Below are 8,621 nucleotides of genomic sequence, written 5' to 3'. Positions count from 1 at the left end.
ACACACACACACACACACACACACACACACACACACACACACACACACACACACACAATCACTGGACATGAGCCATGGGGTGGTTAATGCAAGATTGCTCTGTCAGCAGAATCTTTATCCTCAAAGGATAGGTGCTGTGGATCAGTGTGTGACACAGAGAGAAAGAAACAACGCACATTGGTGACTGACACGTGAAATAAAAGCAGTAAAAGGACCATAGTGACCCATAGAGTATTGATCACTACAGTCAGGCTACTTTAATCAACATGCACATACCAAAAGACCCACACATCTTTAGATTCACCAATCCACCATATTGCTTAGAGTCCTCCCCTTTGGTGTGGTTAATACTGATCTTGCAGAGGCTTAGAGCCAGAAATGTGACTGACATGAAGCATTTTATTTTCCTTGACATGAAATGCAAAATGTGCCCATATGTCTACTCTTCTCTTCCTCCCAAGCAAATAACCTTACAACACAAGGAGATTACTTCTGATCGGGTCAATTCCAAACTTATCCTGCCTTTCTACCCAACTTAATTAGTTTAGATTGGATGTTGCTTCTCCAATATATTTTTAGTTATGTCAATACATTTCGTAATAGTTTTTGTCCCCATGCCTTAGTTTTTATTTAGTTATCATTTCCTTTTTGTCAGAAAAAGAAAAGTTGTTGACGAAAACTGTTACGGAACTTATTAGTTAACATAATTAATGCTGCTTATGGTTTGCAGTGAAAATATTCATCTACAAAGCAGAAGTTTTGCCATCACATTTCAGAAGGCCCAACTTTTCCTTTAAAGGCAAATATTCTCCATTTCTGGTTTAAGTGGTACTTTTCAATTTCACTATCCCTTGGTGATTAGTTTTTGATTGAAGACAAGTTGACATCTTCCATGCGAAATATTGCCAATCAAAGCAATCGCAAGGTTTTGGGCAGATCACTTTATATCTCTTTACAACCAGTTTCACACTAGCAACTGCAGGTAACCTCCAGCAGCCAGTCACCTGGTCATGGAATACACTTTCACTGGTGGTTACCAGGGAGTCTCCGACTGGTCTCAATGGGGCTTAAGCAATCAATTTCACAGATATTGCCAATAATCACTCAACATCAGTCGGAGAATACACATTATACCCTTGCAACTGATGGTTGGCAGATGGTCACCAACCAGTCTGTAGACCTGTGCAACTGGGGCTGCAATGAAGCATCGATTTAATGGATAGACAGGTAGACTGAAAGACAAGTATGTGAATACAGCTTTGTGTTATTTTGTTTAGGAAAGTAAAACATTCAGAAAAGATATTTTACATATCTTTCAGGAACATAGCAGTAATGTGGCTGCTTTTTTCTGGCAAGCTGGACACCAGAAAGCTTTTTCTAATTTAAGAATACTGCTTTAAGCCAAACACTCCTGGCTATTAATTAGGCTGACTTCACAGACCAGCCAAAAACACACACACATACAAACACACTATTCTCAGTCTCTAAAAGGTGGGGGTGGTGCGTCTCTTATCCCATGTATCACACTCACATTTTCTCTCTCTCACCTGAATCACAAGTCTGTTGTGCTCTGCTTTTTGCCCATACTTTCTACCCCCACATCCTGGTGTTGATGTGGGGGTAGATGTAATTTAAAAACAAATTTAAAAATATCCAGTCTGATTGGTCTCTAAACAAATGAAGCCATGAAAAAGATTAGATTGCTCCTGAAAAACTAAAATCCTATTTCCTTGCTTTTCATGCATTTATCTCTTCAATATTTGTGTGAATGACTGCACTGCAGAATGTCTGACAGCAAGCAGCTCTCTCTGGTATCTTAAATGAGAAGCTGGTTAGACAGTCAGACTGTCAGATGTAGTGCACTGGAAAATGCTTCCCCACAGGAAACAAGACACTTTGGACCTGATTCTCTGCGCTTTGTTTTTCATTCCTTTCCAGGGGCTGAGAAGGGGGTGTCACTTTATAAGAGCAGGCTAATTTGAGCATTCACAGTAGCTTTTGATCTAGCTTAAACTTAAACTGCACTTGAACCACAATGTCTTTTATAATTTGTCACGTACAGCCATAAAGCATTTCATCATTCATTTTTAATCACGTGTGTCCATTTTGTATAATGGAAATTGACGAATCAGATTCAAAAGATTAACAATGATTGAATCCTTAAAAGATAATTCCTTAGACCCCCTTCACTGTTAGTCTGTTTCTTAGTAGGGCTTTTTGAGCTGTAGCTCAAATGTCTTCAGAAAAGCCCCAAATCTCTGGGGTTCCCGTCCACTGCACTAGCTGCAGGCTCATATTTGGTACTGTGGTGGGTGTGAATTCAGCTCCAGCCGTCCTGTTGACAGTTCTACTGCACTAGCTTTCTGGGGCATGATGCGTTCACTCTGGATGCTTTCCAATCGTTTTTGTACAGGAGAGCGGGGAGCCCAGCCTCCTGCAGTATTTTATGCCTTCAGACAGGTACAGGGGAAGATTCAAAAGGATACTGAAGGTTGCAAGAAATTTGCACTGGTAAACAATAGTGTCCAGTGACCTTGCCACCAGAGCACAGTGAAGGAACAAATCAGCTCTGAGTCTTGGCTGTGCTTTCAGTTGGAAATGTCAAGTCCAAATTATGTTTTTTTCACAGACAGATGGAGGAAAAATATTACTGCACTGTAGCTCGGCTATGACTTAATCCTTTCCTTTCCTCATATTTTTTCTAAAATCTGTCCGTGTGTTTCTTCAAACTGGAGTGTTTCCAGCTGTCACACTGAGATGCTTCCCTCACCACTCCTTTGCCCTGCTGTCAGACCTCAGGAAGTTAATGATCTTCTGACACCACAATATGGCAAGCTATGGTGACATCATGCTCGAGTATGAACGTCTCAGCTATGGGGCGTTTACATTGGTGTGTCAAAGCTAAAATAACAAATAACTGAGGAAAATTTTTACCTTTGTTCAAAATAAGTATATATGTGCATCACAAGATATACATTTGAACAACAGAAAGCTGAACCACCCTTCATTGACAGGAAGGATGAAATTAAATCAAACACCCTCCTTCTGGGAGAAAAAAAAAAGGTAAGCAGCAGTGCAGACTGGACACCGCTGAATGGCTTTCCTGCAATCCTTCACGCCCAGCTTTTGCACTCCTGAACTAAGAGGAAAAATAGCCATTCTCAATCACCTGCTGCACCTTCTGTTCTCTTCTGTTCTGTTCTGTTCTGTTCTGTTCTGTTCTGTTCTGTTCTGTTCTGTTCTCTTCTCTTCTCTTCTCTTAATTAGTAAGTAATGATTTCTATATAAAATTTCATAATTCGCCAGCACTTTCAACTCTCTTCTTTTTACTTTTTTTTACTTTTACTTTCTGAGTGTAGTTTTGAAGGGAGAAACCATGTAGTTCATATGAATTTGTGAATATGGGAGAAAAAAACAAACAAAGGGTGGATTGGAAGAATGCTTTTTAGTGTTTTTAACATAGTGAAGATCATCGCATTAACTCTAGGGCTGACTTAGATTGGTTTGATGATCAGAACAATAAAGTAGATTTATCACAAGATGAAGCAGACCAGTGGGTCTGTGATTATGAGATGTGCAAGGGCTGTAAAAGCCTATAAAACCTATAAAGACAGCTCGGTAGTTAACTATTTTGACAGGTTGTTGTTGTTGTTTTTTTTCATAAAGAGAACTGTACTGTATGAAACTCTGATCCCATCAGTCAACCAGTCAGTCATTCAGCATTTCAGTCAGTCACACTCAGTGTCTGCTCACTGCTTGAAGCTGTAATGCCTTTACGCATTGCAGCAGTACACACCTCCCAATGTCTGGGACTTCAGAGGTTGATGGACACACACACACACACACACATACTCACACATATAGAGACACACACATAAATTACATGCAATCCCTCAACTGCCCTCCCCTCCTTTTTATCCCTCACTTCACCTCCTCCCTTTCATTCTTTCAGCATCTCTGAGGTCCTCAGAGTGCAGCAGGAATGATGGACAGCAGACTAATATCCAAAGAAAACCACCCCTCCCCTCTGACTTCACAGAATAGCCGGAGAGAGGCCAGTATGCCCTTCAGAAAAAATAAATAAATAAATAACATGACCTACCACTGAAAGAGAGGAAACGCTGGCAATGATACAGCACTAAGAAAAAGGGGCGGGCTGAGAAGTCATCAATATTGTAATCTGTTCTTTAAAATATGAATACTGAACATCTGCTCTAGAGACATAGACATTTCATTGTCATGCAGTTATCACCTTGTGAATGCACTGATTCACTGGGGACTTTAAATATGACTAATGCACACAATGTCCCCAGTGAATCATGCTATTTAACATTTTAAGACTACAATTATGGAAGTAGAATGGATCTTACGTTTTTAACATTGTGAAGATCATTAGAGGCACCTTTGACAACACACAGGAGGTGATGCATGAATGCTCTATGCTATTTTAGGACAGTAACTATGTAGAAACTTGCTTGGGTCTGCAAGGGGATAGAAATGAAAGCAGGGATATCATATGTAATATGATAAAAAAAAATTGTAAATAACAATAAAACAGAAATAACTTTTCAACAAAATACATATTTTAATCTTATTCAATTCAGTTCGGTTCATTTTATTTCAGTTCATTTTAGTTCAGTTTATTTAGTGTTAAATCAGGAAACCTCAAGGTGTATATACTCTTAATTTCATAATAACTCTTACTCTTGTGAAAAGGTCACACTTATTTCTGTGGAGGAGGTTTTTTAAGTATTGAATGGACCACCAGTAAAGGGTCATAAAACAGGGGCCTACTGGTTAGTCAATCAGTCTAGGGGGATGGGATTGGTGGATTTGGGTTGTCTAAGAAGATACAATCCACATATTTACTGATGTGTGCAGGCAGCATTTAAACATACAGCTATGAAGAAGAGTTGTCTGCAATGAAATTAACAGCTGGCTTTTAAAAAACAAACAAACAAACAAACCTTTCTTTAAGAAATGGTACAGCAGCACTAAGGTTCTTCATGTGCCATAATCCATAATTCAACAGCAGCAGTGCCATAAGCCAGAAATTTAGCACCCACTGTGTTGTATTTTACTGTCAGCTTCTCTATTTCCTGTGGCACCAGCTTAAGTAGACCAGGTCCAAGTAACAATTTCTACAATGGAAATTGAAGTTTATAAATTGAAGGCCATTGCTGATTATCCTTCATTTATTCTAACATTGCTGGCGTTTTCATTTATTCCATACTTATAACTATTCTCTGACAAAGATTTTCTAGCCACATACCTTCAAACCTGACAAAATTGCTAAACGGCAGATGTTCACACTGTAAACTAAGATGCTGGATAAGATAACTTTTGAGGTCACATTATGATGTTGTACAGTCATGTAAATAAATAAATATATGAAGTTGTCAATGACTCTATGGTGCAATGGAAAAAAAATACGAACACTGTGAGAATTAGAATGGACCATTCAGGTGTGTGTTGATATGACGCCAATGAAAAGACATCAGGAGCGAACCGATTGTTTCTGCTTATCTGAAAAGGATTATAAGACCAAACAGTCCGAAATCCATCATTCTACAGTAGATTATACACAAGTGGAAAACAAAAAAACTGTTGAAAATCTTCACCAGAGTGGACACGCCAGCAAATTAACCCAAAGGTCAAACCACAAAATGCTCAGAGAAATTGCTAAAAAAAATCCAAAGTGTTGACAGACACAATTACCTCATCCAGTTGTCCCACACAGTGGTGCAGGGGTGCTGATCTGGACTTGTTTTTCAGCTACAGGACCTGTGCACCATATATGTAATGAGTTGACTCTGACCTCCCATTATTCTAGAGCCTAATGTGAGCCCATCAGCCTTACAGCTAAAAATTGACCAAAATTTAGTTATGCAACAGTACAATCATCCTAAACCAGCAAGATCTACAACACAATGGCTGAAAAAGAAAAGAATCGAGGTGTTGGAGTAGGCCAGACAAAATCCTGACCTCAACCTAAATAAATGCTGTGATGGGACCTTAATCGAGCTGTGCATAAAGAAATGCCTGAAACCCTAAATGGACTGAGTTAACGTTATGAAGAATAGTGGGCCAAATTTCCTTTAGAAGAACAGAGACAGTTAACATCTTCCAGAAAATGAATACTACAGTTAAAGGTGACTCTACAAGCTGCTGAATAATGAGGTGTCTAAGTAGAAGCCTCAACCCAAATTAGAAGAAACACATTGTAGTGATGGAGGACAATCACGGGACAATGGCGTATCTCCGTGCGTATGCGTGATGCTATTGTTACTAAATATTCTTAGGTTGTAAACTGCATGATGGATGTGTGTGTCAGAGTGTGCTGACTGGACACAGCTTCCTATGTCTTGATTAATTGATGGCAGATTCAGCAGTACAAGCTCCCTTTGGTGCATAGTGTTCTCTCTGCCTGTCTGTCTCACCATGTCTGCAAAGTGTGTCAATGTTGCAATATGAAGAAAAAAAAAGCACGGACATTATAAGTAGTTACAAGGGCATTAAAAAAATCTTCTTTTAGAGCTGGAGGTTCACTAGGCCCGTAGCATCTGAAACAAGGTTAAGTTCAGGTGATAAATATATACTTTGTCCTTTATGTGGGTCATCTCCTAGGGTGTGTACGAGAGAAAGACTCGCATAAGGACAGACTGGAACAATTAAGAGCTTCTAACCTTAGAAATATACAAATGCCTGCAAACACAAGGGTCCACACAGTAAAACAGCTTGACACCGAAGCATAGACAGACAAACAGCCCCAGGAGGCAGTAAAACTGTGGCACAGAGCATTACAAACCAACGAGGAGAAAGGGCAAATATGGTGGTGGGCTGGTAGGCAAACAGGGAACAGGTGAAGATGTGGATTTCAGGTGGAGACAAAACAAGCTATAAACCTAAAAGAACTGACCTGATCCAGCTGCTGTGATACCTCTATATGCTTTCTGGATGAAAATGTGGATACTTTTTGGCTCCAGACATTGTTCACACAGACTGTGGCTCAGGAGAAATAGAGCGGGTTGCCCAGCATACATTGGCAGATTGATCTGAACTCATCCAGTCCACAGGTTAAAGAAGGGGAAGATATTGAATCTCCAGTTGACGCAGCCATTACTGTGTGGGTGCGGGTGATAAAAGCACCATGCACACTGAATGTCACAAAGCACTGCATAAGTACGGGTGAATCTGACTTATGAATGGTCAATAAACCTAAAACATACAAGTTCAGACTGTGAACTAAAGTCATGGTACCGGCCTCCCTACTCAATTCCGAGCATTGCAAAGAAACAGATACTAAAATTTATCTCATCAAATCTCATCAAAACTGGAGCATAGACTTCTTGAAGTTCCTGCATTGTTGTGAGTTGGAGATCCTACAAGAGCCTACACAGAGCATCATCTGCATGTTGCAGCTATGGAGTGAGACCAGGAGGCAGAGTCAGAAATATGTGGAGCCTCTGGCCGTACTTGTGTCTGTGCTTTTTGAGCAAGCTTCAAGTGGCTATTCCAGGAACTGCAGTTTTTGGTATTTCTTTCTTCATTTTTTAATCCCTGAAGGTTGACATTTCTTTTACAACATGTTGTGTTTGTTACTTTACTTGTTATCCTGCTTCTTTAAATCCATAGTACTACATAAACTGGTGTGGACATAGCGGTACAGTGGTAACCACTGTCACCTCACAGTGAGAAAGTTCCTGTTTCAAATTGTATGTTATGTTGTTGTTACCTCCAGGAGCTGCAGCTTCCACAGTCCAAAGACATGCAGTTGGGTTAACTGTTAACCCTAAACTGATTATGGATGAGAAGCAGATAAAATGTTTAAAGTGTATAAGGTCACAAATCAGAATAAGGCACTGTATGAATGCATGTGAAATGTGTCTTAACTCTTTTAGTAGTCAATAAGATCACCAAAGTGTTATATAAATGCTAGTCTGTAAGTACTGTGACACAGTGTATCGAGGAAATAATATGAGGACTCCTTCAGCATCATGACAGTAAACAACTGATACAAAACATCTGGCTTGACTCACTAAAAACAAAACTTGCAACAGTCTGATCTCAACAATGACGTCATATCTACTCAATAATACCTGTTTAGTATCTCGTCATAGCTTTAGTTATTCATTAATTAGTATTATTATTGTTGTTGTTGTTGTTGTTTATAATGAACTTCGTATAATGTGAATTCATAAATACTAACAAACAAATCTGGAGCATGTTTCTTTTGTGTGTGAACACTGGTCATTTCAATTGAGGTCAGTTTGTATTTATCTATGTATGAATTATTTATGTTAACCATTTCCTGTGCCGTAGTGTTTACATTATGATTACGTTCTCTATAAAGAGATAATAAAAATACGAATTTTGAATTGTGAATAATAACGAATCAAGAGCTAATCAGTTAAGAGGTGTGAGAATATCTGAGGTAACGAACCAACGCTGTTATAGCTTACTTCTTGCACGTTGCACCGGGTAATTAAGGCGCTCTTGTTACTTACTGTTACTGTTAGTTTTTAACGTTGTTATAATGAAAAAGAAATGGAGTTTGGAAACTAGATAGACCCTCCAGTTAGCCCGGATTAGATTCATGAGCATCCCTCCTGCCCCCTCCC

This window comes from Pundamilia nyererei, unplaced genomic scaffold, assembly GCF_000239375.1.
Source record: "Pundamilia nyererei isolate P.nyererei 1_Seehausen unplaced genomic scaffold, PunNye1.0 scaffold00068, whole genome shotgun sequence".
Lineage (NCBI taxonomy): Eukaryota > Metazoa > Chordata > Actinopteri > Cichliformes > Cichlidae > Pundamilia > Pundamilia nyererei.
The sequence above is the reverse complement of the archived record's forward strand: the minus strand, read 5'-3'. Positions refer to the sequence as shown.